A 14,085-nucleotide genomic window follows, 5' to 3' on the forward strand; every position below is an offset into this window, starting at 1 on the left:
CGAGATATGGATTTTTGATCTGCTCTGTTCTACGTCATACATGCGGATATATGCAAAGTATATGTGATAAAACAATAATATGTAATTTTTAGTACAATTTTTAAAACAGAGACTAATACAACCACTGCAATTATCATATATGTGTGATCTACATCTGTTCACTCCAGTTTAAAAATGTACTTATTTACAGTTGGCTGACCTAGACTGATGGCTTGTGTGTTGTGTCAGGAGCCAGTTAACCTGGACAAGTCTCAAGATTATGCAAAGTTAACCGAAAAAGGTTGTGCTGGCATCAATAAGTCTAACAAACTGCGAAGTCTAGATGTTCAAGATATTATTTTCACAGAGAACCTTTTCGTACATAAAGAGTGTCGAAGTAGACTTACTAACATAAAAGCAATTAAAGCAGATCAAAGAAGATGTGTATCATCTGCAGGCAGAGCTCCAATGCCACTTCGATCACAGGCTACAGCATTCAGTTTTAAAACTGACTGTTTTCTCTGTGGTAGTTATATTGACCAGGATGCTGCATACAAACATCCAAACAGACATGCACTTCAGTTCAGCCATGTGATGTCACTGGACTTCCAGAAAAACATTACTTCACATTGTGCACAGAGGCAAGATGGTTGGGCAGCAATGGTATATTCACGTATAGTGTACATGCATGACCTGCCAGCCGAGAAAGCAATTAATCACCATGATTGTGACAAACTTTTTCGGACAGGAAAGAGTATACCTGTAGCATATGCTAAAGAGCTTCCAACAAGGAAACAGAAACTTGGACGACCAAAGAATATGTCTAAGATGGTTGCATTTGGAGAGTGCCATTGAATATTTAGAAAAGAATGACGATGAAACTATTACATTAAATAATTTGCATTCTGTTATGAAAGTGAAGAGTGGACTAACTGATGATGAACTCTACACTACAGCACAATTGAAAAGGGAACTACTGAGTCACTATGGGAACAAGGTATCCATCACTACAATCAGACAACAACCCAACATCGTAACGCTAACATCAAATGTGAAAAATCTTATACAAGAAGCTCATGTAAATGGTGCAAAAACTGACCAATCAAACATGGATAACTTGATAAAAGTTGTGGGAGAATACATTCGTTCAGAGATAAAAACTATGAACAAACATGAGGATGTATATCCAGATACTGAGCAGATCAAGTCATTGATAAAAATCTCAAGTACCTACCACATTCTTTACGGATACTCCTACAGACTATCATCAAAAGTCGGAACTCTGAACTTCATACTGCATCTTTGGGCCAGGCAATAATGCAATCAACATGCCCATGTTCATTTTTACCTCCTCTACAAGTTACACTAGAACATAAATATGGTCATCGTAATTTAGTAGACATGATTGCAAAGTTAGGTTTTTGCTCATCATACATTGAAGCATCGTTGTATAGAAAAAAACGCAGCAGCCACTCGGGATGTTGATGTAATCGATGAAATTGTAGACAATTTTGGGCAGTATGAGGCTGATAATATTGATCATGCTAGTAGAACACTTGATGGTACTGGAACAATCCATGTCATGGGCCAGATGGCAACATTTACCCCTGCCATAAAAGTAACACGAAGGGTACCCAGAGTTAAGGTTACTATGGATGATATTAAAAACGTTGGCAGTGTTAAACTGGCGCAACCGATACTAAACCCTAAGTCAGTTCAAGATAAAATCATCTATACTAAACTCCATGAGGTCAGTCGGGATGATAGGAACGACAAGCTAGACATACTGTGGCGTGTTTCACCTCATTTTCCTAAGCCACGACCCTTGTGGTCTGGCTGGATGCAGATGCTCCATTCAGACATTGCACATCCTGGTAACAGTTCTGAGATCTTTTTGCCCATTATTGATTATTGACCCTGGAGTACATGAGTGACCATGCAATGCGTAATGGAATCGCACCAGTCATCACATTTGACCAGCAGCTATGGTGGGTTGCAAATATGATTATTGAATCAGAACAGACTGAAAGCCCACTACGACAGATTGTCTTGGTATTAGGAGGATTTCGTACTGAGATGAGTTTTCTCGGTGCAATTGGGAGTTTGATGGCTTGATCTGGGTTGAAGGAAATTATCTCTCAGGTGTATGCAGAGGGAAGTGTGGACCAGATGCTGTCAGGAAAGTCAGTGGCACGAGCTGCAAGGGCTCATTTCCTAGTTGACAGTGCCCTCAGTGCCATTGCTACATCTCAGGCATTTGATATGCCAGTGCCTAAAGTGTTTGAACCTAGCATCATGTTCAAATATCTCTGAGATAATTAGCAGTCTTATAACAGGTAATAACACCTAGAAAAGGTTTCTATGACTGTCAACTTTCTTCACCAAATCATTCAACAGTCAGTATTAATGTTATCAGTGATGAATGTCAGTAAGTATTAATTAATTAAATGTGCTGTACCTTGGTTCTTTCAGATGATGAGGAGGATCTGGCCAGTGTGGAAAACAAGGCAGCCACATCTGACCATGGTATCATAACTGATGTATTTGTGACTACAGCAGATATGGAGGAGAATGTTATTGAGGAAGGAGGTAAGTGACAACAATATGTCATTCATTAGATAGTTAATGCATGTTCACTTAATGTGGTATAATTATTTCATTCCAATGTATATTCTTTTATTTTCAGTATCAAATGCAGAGTTCGTTGCCCTTCTTGACAGTGCTAGTGAGTTGGTGTCCAAAATCAATAAGGGGAATATTAGTCTGGAAGATGCCCTCACATTAGATATCATTTCTCAGCTACAGTCATCCATAATGGAGTGGACCACATCCATTGCACCTTACCGTACAGCAAAGCTGTGGATCATGTATATGCACCTAGTGGGCATCCTACGGTCACTTATTTGATCAGCTCGTACTGGCAATTGGAAACTTTATCTTCAGTCACTTCATGAAAAACTTTCATATCTAGCAGCATCAGGTCACAATAATTATACAAAGTCGCTTATGCTTTACCTAGAGAAAATGGATAAGTTGGAAGAAACACACCTTGCTGTATATATAAAATTTGTAGAAGGACTGTTTGTACTCCAGCGCAGTGACAGTTATTGGGCAGGGATATTTAGTGATCTGTACATAGAGCAAGTTCTGATGGATAGTATAAAATCTGTTGGCGGGCTGACTAGAGGACGTGGTTTTCAGGAATCAACAAGTCTGATCTGGTTATTACCAATGCCCCCATGTGGTGAAGTGCACAATGCCATGCAGGAGGTGACATATCTATCAAATACCAGTACAGGATAAACAAAGATCTTGCACCAGCAAAACTCAAACGTGATGCCAAAGATCTGCAGTCCATTATTGATTATTTTCAAGAGAGAAAGCCATTATCCAAGATACTAAGGAGCTTTTGAGCTTGTCATCAGAAATCATAGCAGATGAGAGGGTAAATGTTGACTCTGCTGAAACTGTTGGTGCTATGATTCTGGAATCAATGGTGGGACAGTCAGTTTCAAAGCACAAATTCTCTAAAAAACAACAAGTCAATACTTTAGCATCCTCAGTGTATGTGTCAGTTGGTGGTGATAAGATCCAGATTGATCCTCAACAGCTATACCAGCGCCTCATTGTTGCTGGCATTGGCACTATTGAACTCCATACACTGTTTCAGTATGAGCTGTGCTCTTATCCCACATCTTTATTTGACAAGAAATTATTCATGCGACTTGCAGATAAAGCTGATTTACTTAATGGGCTAGTGCAGAAAGTGCCATGATGTGTCATCACTGAGTTTCCCATCCGTGTGGCTTATGTCATTGATGGAGGTGCACTATTGCAGCGGCTGCCCTGGTCCAAGTCAACATCATATGCCAATCTGTGCCAACTATATGTGAAATTTGTACACAACCATTACCAGGATGCTATGATCATATTCGATGGCTACAGCAGTGGTCCTTCTACAAAGGATGAGACTCACCAGAGGAGAACAGGTACTGAAGTAGGAGTGGATGTAGACTTCACCCCAGATATGTTGCTCAAAATGAAAAAGAAGCCATTTCTAGCAAATACAAGAAACAAACAGAAATTCATTGATCTGTTGGGATCTGAGTTAGAGAAAGAGGAGGGCATTCAGGTCAGACACTCACATGGGGATGCTGATTATGACATTGTGATATCTGCCTGTACAGTTGCTATAACGATGACCAAGAAAGTGGCTTCCAGTACAAGTTATCTCCCGCGAGAACGACTTCCACCAACATCAGATGTCGCCAGATTTCACAGTCATCGAGTATACATTCAAGTGCAGGCGTGGGTAGGTAACAACATGGAGGCAACAAAATGGGGCTGGGTACCCATCACGAGTCTATCTTGAAGCCATACAGAATGGATCAACTGGCTGCACCAGAATCACTACTTAAGATCATTAAATGCAACTGCACTGGGAAGTGTGACAAAAACACATGTTCTTGTAAGAAAAATGGACTTCCATGTAACTTGGCATGTGGGCAATGTAAAGGGATAACATGCAGCAACGGACCAACTCCTGACACTATAGATTAATGACACCTAAGCTCATGTGAAAACATTAGTTAAAATTCTCAATATTTCCATGTCTGTCATATTAAATGCTATCCAACAACTAAAGTGTATGTATTGAGTCATATTGAATATTGAGTAATGTTATCATTATACATTCGACTGTACCTGGGTTTTGAATTTATTCAGGACATTAGTTTTTAGTAGTTTTTTGCACATTCTGACATTTTTAATAAACCTAAACCTGAAAAATATATTCTGTTGCATTTATTTTCCAAGCTGATTAGGTAGATAATATCTTGGGTCCATGTATGTGACACATTTTCAGCTTTGTTATTTTTTCACAGTCACCATCTTGGATTTTATCTATCTTTAGGTACTTTTAAAATTTTTAGTAAATTTAATACTGAAAAATATATACCATTGTGTTTATTTTGCCAAGCTGATATGAATAGGCACATCATGCACGTTTTTATCTTAGTTGGTTCAATATTTATGACATATTTTCATTTTTGTTATTTCTTATGGCGGCCATCTTGGATTTTACCTATATTTTGGTACATTTGGTGTCCATTTTGAAATTGTTAGTAAATTTAAAATTGAAAATACATATTATTGTGTTTGTCTTGTCAATCTGATATGATTAGGAACATCACACATGTTTTTAGCTCAGCTAGTTTAATATTTATGACCTATTTTCAACTTTTATTTTCTTAATAGTGGCCATTTTGGAATTGACCTATTTTCAGGTGGTTCCCAAAGTCCGATTTTGGTAAACTATTTTTTTCTTTAAAGTAGAGGTACTGAAGAGCTGAAACCCGCTAAGAAACCTTTTCCAACAATTTTGTTGAATCTCCATGATTAAAAAATGTTTAATGACTGGACTACTAGATTTGTCCCGCAATTTGAATTACAGTGTTATTGAGTGTGACATAAAGCATTCCACTAAGTCTGATAACAGCCTTATTTCTTTAAGTTTAAAGTTACTACTACATGCGGATTATAAAATCTTAACAAAAGCTATGTCCAATAGACTTCATGGCATTGCACCACAAATTATTCAAACAATTTATTAATCCAACTATAGCCAGTTTGAAATTAATTCCAGAAAGTTATTTCAATGTATATTCTATATGTGATTTCATCAATAGAAAATTTCATTCATCTGCCATTGCAACTACACTACCCCGATTTTATAAACAAGTTTTTGAATATTACTCAGTTGACTGCTGATCTTGAACCAATCACTGTGGTATAATATCCATGTTACAAGTGACAAAAATACTTTATTTTTTAGAAATTGGTTTAGAGCTGGCATTCTTCACGTAAAAGACATCTTTACTGAAAAATGTTTTCTTTTAGATATAGATCAGTTATTAAATAAATTCAATATAAGATTATTCAACTTTTTAAATTATTTACAAGGCGGCCATCTTATCTCTTATGTAAGAACATTTTGCATGGAAGTCATAGATCACGTACCTGCAATACAGTAACGTACTATCTCACAATCAATATTACGATCCACGCATGAATACTCTTAAAGTGCCAGCTATAATTGCAGTTAACAGATATCTTTGAGGACATTCAAAATGATCAGTGGGTGCATTATTTTAAGATGTCATTTGATTACCAATGAAACAAAACTTCAGGCGTGTAGGCGAAAAGGCAATATTTCTCCATATAATCTTTCCCTGTAACAGAAATGGAGTATTATAGATACTGATTTAAGATATGATTGTGACCAGGTCGATACATTATGTCATTTTCTTTTCCAGTGTATTATAGTAAACTGTCTTTGGAGTGATTTAACACGCTGGTATGAGGTAGCTATATCTGATTATTCACCATTATCTTGTAAAGATATAATTTTTGGATTAATACCACTTAATAGAGATAATTTCATTATGAATTACTGTATTTTACTTATAATTCTTAATCTTTTATAAGCCCGTACATTCATTGCATATTTAATGATACCACTTTTTTGCAACCTACCACTCTAGTTTGTGATGTACTCTTAGTTAATCACGAAATAATGATACAATTAGCTATGCACCATGTGTGAAAAAAGAAAATTGTTGAATTGGTCAGTTGATAATTGTGAATTGTACGATATACTATGAATGATTAAACAGACGAGAAATATGATATACCATATACAGACAACCAGACAGACTATCCCAGTGGAATAGTGGATAGAATTTCTTATTGTACGTCTATTATAAAAAAATGAGAAACCATGTTATCATATGTGAATAGTTTATCTGGTGTGTCACTATGTTGAGGGCTGTAATTCTCTTGCAGATGTTACTCTGAAATAAACCATGTGGTTATCGTCCACTTAAATCTTAGTCAGATGAGCATCATGCATAATAATCACTATATTATTTCTACTTGTTATTATTTTGTAATGTATTTCTGAAAACATCTCAGTAATTTATAACATCGTTAATGCAGTGTAAATAACCACAAGCAAATTGATAACAAATTAAAAAAAATATATGTTATTTACCAGTTAGTTTGCTAGTTAAGATGCCTTGTTTGCTTTGCACTAATAGAACATATTCAGATACAGAACGCCTATGCATATGGTCATTTTCTTGTCTACTGTCTGTTGTCTGAAATGCAACAGACTGTACAAGAGTACCTTGAGGAAGATTTCTTCCAGGTTTATGTTGCCATACAGTTTTGATTCTTTACCTTTATAAAATGTTTTTTACAGACCACGAGTTTTCGAGGGTCAATCCCCATGTCCTTTGGTACTCATTCTTTTGGAATATGGCAATGTTAAGTAAGCAATGGTTACTATTTTGTTGGTGCAGCATACAAATTACGTTAATAACTTGCCAAATGCCTGGTAACAATTATTGTCAGTCAATAGAGTCAAGGCATATTACTGATGCCGACTGTGCTCGCATCGACACTACACTGATCATAGAGGGTGTTCTGGAAGAAAGCAACCACTGATGTACGATCACAGCTGCAGTAAAATGATTAACATAAGATTTAAACTGTACCAATTAAACATTAATAAGTTCTTAAACACCAAATATTATATTTGCTGAATTGAATTCACTCGGCAACTACTATGGCTATAAAATTACTTTCATTTATTTTGACCTCATGAAACAATGTTAATTTGTAATGTACACTCTGAACACAGACCAGACCAAACACAACTATTCCAAACTATCAATGCCACTTGCCTGGAAATTGCGATGTATGTATTACTTTGTTGACTTCCGAGTTCACAGCCTTCCACAGAATTGGAAGCCCCCATTATACCACTCATCATGATCTTGACAAGTTATTTATTTATTTTAACTTTTACGATCACATGTTACACATTCTGTTATATTCAAGACACCACTGACTTCCTCTGCAAACTACATACCATAGGTCAGCTGTCAGGTAACACCATATTAGCCACTCCAGATGTGCCATTTTTCTGCGCAAATATACCCAACGATGATGGTTTACAGGCCATACAGATCATCATTCCAGATAAAGATTTATCACACACAGTTTGGTCACATCCATCGCCAATCACTTTCATGATTTGTTTGGAATGTAATATTTGTGTTTGGTACTGGTATTTTTCTCATGTAATTTTCGAGTGATGATCAACAGTTTGGTTTATTATTCTCACATCACCTACAATATATCAAATTCACTTTTCTCGGACCAGCATGAATGATCTTCAGTCTTGCTTATAATGCAACTTCATCTGCAACACGGAAAATAAACTATCATCAGATGATACCGTTTACGGAAATGCTGCTTGATTATGCAAATTATGAGAAAAGCAAAGCAAAGTTATTTATATGGCAGGGACATTTACGAGGAAATGTGGGGGACATGTATGGGCTGGCTAAAAAAAAGTTACCTAAATTGGTGTAAACTGTCTGTGTAAACTGTAAGTAGCACGTTTTCCGAAAAGACAAAACAGTGCGTTCAGAAAGACAAGAACGTTGTCTAGAAACAAACATACGGAGCTTGGGAAAGTTAGAAAGTTGCCAGCGTGTAGGCGAGAAGGCAATAATTTAACATGCTTCATTATAATGCAGTCAATATCACGAGTTGGATTCAGATCCTGTGAGATATAATCATGACTTGCATATATAATTAATTTAAAATTGCGCAGCGCGTGTTCGAATTTTATGTAAACAAACAATGTATTTTACACGCGTTGTATACGTTGCTATGGGTCCCATATCGAACAGGGCACGGTGTGACAACTGCCGCCCTGTAACGTTAACGTCACTGTAAGAAATAACAGATTTCATTGTTTCACTGCATGAACATAATAACCCTGTGTACTTTTACACACAGAAATAACCTTGTTTTGCAGTAAATGCAGGGCGAGAAGTCATTAGAATGTGTGCCACATATAACATGTCTTTGTTGTTACACAATTTCACGAAGGAAACCTTAGTGGTTTAGATTGAACGGTAATACTCATCATACAGATATGTCTGAAAAATATTAATTACAGACAAATGATATACACATCGATATTCAAACTCATGACACGGCAAATACGCCTCGTCGCTTTAAGCACACGTGTTTCCTGTTTTGGTATATCGCATTTACCCCAAAATACCGACTGAAATAGCGTGCAGTGTAATTTACAGAAAACGAGGGAACTGTTCTATAAAATGTCCAAAAACGATAATGAAACTTCAACTGCAACACTGACACGGACATTAAGCCATCATCAGATATTATCTCATAAAATATATATGCAATTATTGGGTGAATAGAATGACAATTTATGAATGTGTAGGTGGACTGGTTCTTCTGGCATAATACTATTGATGAATATATATTTGAACAGTAAGTTCAATATTATAAGGTTATTACGAGGATACCTCAAAGTATGCACGAATACAGTACAGCTGGAGTATCTACCGACGCGCAGCGGAGCCCGATGGGACGGCGTACTGTCTTCGTGCATACTGTGAGGTATTCTCGTAATAACCTTATTATTATGCATCTTTTCCTTCCAAGAATACACCATGGGAATGCTGAAATTCAAAATGTTTAGAACAGAATCAGCGAACTTCTTTGTGTGGATTCCGGTCAAACTCTGGTGGAAGTCACGTTTGTTTTTATTATTAGAGGATCTAATATTTTAACATGCTTCATTATAATGCAGTCTATAACACGAGTTGGATTCAGATCCTGTGAGATATAATCATGACTTGCATATATAATTAATCTAAAATCTGATCTCATAAGGTTATGGAAACTTAGAGAATCTACCTTAAAGCGCGGTGGTCGTCGCGCAGCGTGTGTTCGAATTTCATGTAAACAAACAATGTATTTTACACGCGTTGTATACGTTGCTATGAGTCCTATATCGAACAGGGCACGGTGTGACAACTGCCGCCCTGTAACGTTAATGTCACTGTAAGAAATAACAGATTTCATTGTTTCACTGCATGAACATAATAACCCTGTGTACTTTTACACACAGAAATAACCTTGTTTTGCAGTAAATGCAGGGCGAGAAGTCATTAGAATGTGTGCCACATATAACATGTCTTTGTTGTTACACAATTTCACGAAGGAAACTTAGTGGTTTAGATTGAACGGTAATACTCATCATACAGATATGTCTGAAAAATATTAATTACAGACAAATGATATAAACATCGATATTCAAACTCATGACACGGCAAATACGCCACGTCGCTTTAAGCACATGTGTTTCCTGTTTTGCTATATCGTATTTACCCCAAAATACAGATTGAAATAGCGTGCAGTGTAATTTACAGAAAACGAGGGAACTCTCCTATAAAATGTCCAAAAACGATAATGAAACTTCAACTGCAACACTGACACGGACAATAAGGCATCATCAGATATTATCTCATAAAATATATATGCATTTACTGGGTGTATAGAATGGCAATTTATGAATGTGTAGATGGACTCGTTCTTCTGGCATAATACTGTTGATAAATATATGCTTGATCTGTAAGTTTAATATTATAAGGTTATTACGAGGATTCCTCAAAGTATGCACAAATACCGACGCGCAGCGGAGCTCGATGGGACGGCGTCTTCGTGCATACTGCGAGGTATTCTCGTAATAACCTTATTATTATTATGCATTCTTTTCTTCCAAGAATACACCATGGGAATGTCGAAATTCAAAATGTTTAGAACAGAATCAGCGAATCAGTGTGGAGCCCGGTCAAACTTTGATGGCAGTCACGTTTGTTTTTTATTATTAGGTAAACTACCGCATAATTACGACACGCTGCTGTAACTTATGTCGTTACGGCGACAGATGTATAATAATATTTATTGTGTTTTTTATATTTATTATTTTTTTTATATTGGTTTATATATTATAATTTTTAAATTAATTTATGTGATTATTTCTTATCCTGCTTTGGTTGGTTGGCCTATTGTTTGTAATTTATGTTTATATCTTTATTTTTAGATATAAAATAAATTGAATTTATAAATATCATGTTATTTACACAAATAAAAAATTTGCGGAGGTGTGTTCTCAAAATTACATTTTTACCTTTCGGTGCTAGTTGCATAGAATAGTAAGCACATCCAGCACTATAATAATTACAAGTAGATCATATAAAAATGAATATTCAAACGGCAAATAAGCCTCCCAACTAAGAATGGGTGTGTTTCTCATTATTCTATATCGCACTGACCCGAAAAGGCAAATTGAAACAGCGTTTCGTGAAAATGAATTTACAATTACGAAGTAATTTTGCACATCACCTTCTGAATCTGTGACACTACAAACAGCATGCAGAATATATTCTGCACTTAATGAAACCTACCCGTTCGCCTTCGGGAACAAGTTCACGTACACCAGCACATAACATTTAGCTTAATACTAGCTTGAATATCAATACCGTTTATTTGGAAATATGTATTTATCACAGATATGTATGTCTCTTTGATGATTTCGGTTATGTTACGTGTATATTGTGTTTTATCACTTGTTAAAATAGAAAAAATATAGTTACTGTAGTAATATAGATTATGTACTATGTTACCTCACTGTCGTGCTATATATACGCCTCTGATGTAACTAGAATTTGTTAGGAATTTACAACCCATATAATTGAATTGTATCACATGACCATAGCGCATATCATTCACATAGTGATGGTTAATTTGAAATATCATGACAAAAACTAGAACAAGTTTTAGCACAATTTAAAATAATGTGTAGTGCGCTTATGTTATATGAAAAAGACATCAAAATATTTCAGTAAAAGTCAAATATATTTCTTTAAATTTGAATCAGTATAGATCGCCAAAGTGATTAACGAGACGTGTACCCAATCAGCGACCGCGTAAGAGCTGTTAATTTTTTGCATGAGTGAGAGACAGGGCATGGTAATTCTGCTCATAATTCCCAACTGCAAACCTGTACCGGTGTAAGGCGGTGTAAGTAACATCGAGGAGTTGTGTTCAGAACTGTTTTCTACACATTATGTATTTTTCAACTTTTTGAAAAACACGTGGGCAAGTAGTTGTAATATGTTGATTGAAACAGTATTTATTGGAATCACAATCTAGTTTATTTAGTGTATTTTTGGAACTTGGTTCTGAATAATATTTTTGACTTCTCCTTGGAAACCATGCCAATTTATTTATTACCATTTGTGCATTTCAGTTTCATTTGTCTATTTCCTATTTTTGACTGTTTCATATTTCGTATTTGCTTGTTTTATTTTTCCTAAAATATACAACTACGTTGATTGGAAATATGGTAATTCACATGGCAACGTATATCATTCTGTATGACTAGTTACGTTCTATACAGAAGATGATAATTGGTAATCGTCACCCCAAGTAACTAATAAAAATAGCTAGACTTTTCGAGCAATTCACCCTATTCGCTTCCCATGGAACGGCAGATAGCATTATATTTCTCATTTCTTATGACATGGGAAATAGCATATATTGGTTGGCACCTACCTTAATTCAATTACCTGGTCATTTCCCCCACAATGCACAGCGAAATACATTTGAAGCAAGGGGTAGCCAACATTATATATGTAGACGTTGGAAGGACATGTCAAATTTAATTCACAAACTAAAATATTTATTAATGAAGAAACAGTGTTTTTTGTATCGAATGTTTTTAATGAAATCAATAACATAGTGAAGCATTTACACGGCGATATTGTATAGATTTATGTCGTTCGTTATGTCGTAAATTAATTTCGACGTTTAATTCAGTTTCATTTTTGTTCATTATTCAGTGATTTATTATAGCATGTGTACCGTGAACAAGTAACAAATATGGCTTTCTGGGTGGTCATTAATCACGTGACTGATTTGCTAGCACAATGAATGATTGTAATTCAGTTTTCAGTTCAGCAAAATGAATAGAACCATGAACGATAAATAGAGGTTACTTTGTAAGTGACCTGCCGTAGGAATAGATGGCATATATTCCATATATCTGTTTCAAAAATACATCGCGCATCCGACTTTGTACAGCGTAATATTCATGTGCATGCTACATGATATGTCGTTTTATTAAAACCATTTACCAAAATTGTACTTTTTGAGTTAATGTATTTCCTGTTTCGGGGATTCTTTCGTAACACTATTTAATCTACAATTACCGGAAATTAAACTATAAAACCTTTAACAGATTGTGATGTTGGCGTAATTTGAGATTATCTGATATGATGTTGAATGTTCAGTCTGATTGCATTGGCAAATCATATCAACTAAAATAAACAGGAAAAAAAAACGAATTCAAGAAATAACAAAGTGTTGTATCCGCAATAATCATATAGTTACTGTTACTGTACGTTTTCACATTCTGATCTTTGCAAGACTTATGGATGTAATAAAGTATGTATATATATTTGCATATAATCACTTGTCTATGATCTCTTAACACAATTATACTATATATTATATCTTCATGATCATTGTTAACCTCGCCAAATTAATCAATCCACTATTCAAGGTAACTGTAATTAGGTTAATGCTGAAACATTTACTCTTAATCATCACATTAATGTTGTTTGGTTTATCAACCAACTTAATCTATTGGATTAATGTGATAATATAGAATCTCCCTTAAAACGAATTAGGAATGCGTGTTGTGAACAATTTTTGCCCCGCTGCCTTATAACTGCTAGCGACCAGGCATCATGCTAGCGTGAAACACTGGTAATTGTTCTAAGTTCTCTATTTTATGATTCACAATAGCGTGGTATTTCAAGCGAGACAGTTACAATCGTGACTGTAAATCATGGCCATTCAGTAAAAGCATATTGCATGTACTTGTATTATAGAATTATTGCTGCATTGTAATGATGCCGTCATTAATTTAAAACAGAGTGACATTTGTTGTATTAATTTATTCATTACTTACTCGATAGAGTATAATTATTCATTCAAAACGTCAGTGTTTCCATGGAAATTACCCCAGAAACACCATTCATTTTTATTTGCATCTTGGCATTTATTTGGTGTGAAATGTTGATAGGCAAAATGTTAACAATGTGAAGACAATGTGTGTAATTTTGCCCAGTTATAACCATTTAGATTAAG

This window comes from Saccoglossus kowalevskii, chromosome 13 (genome assembly GCF_978046115.1).
Source record: "Saccoglossus kowalevskii chromosome 13, keSacKowa6.1, whole genome shotgun sequence".
Taxonomy (NCBI): domain Eukaryota; kingdom Metazoa; phylum Hemichordata; class Enteropneusta; family Harrimaniidae; genus Saccoglossus; species Saccoglossus kowalevskii.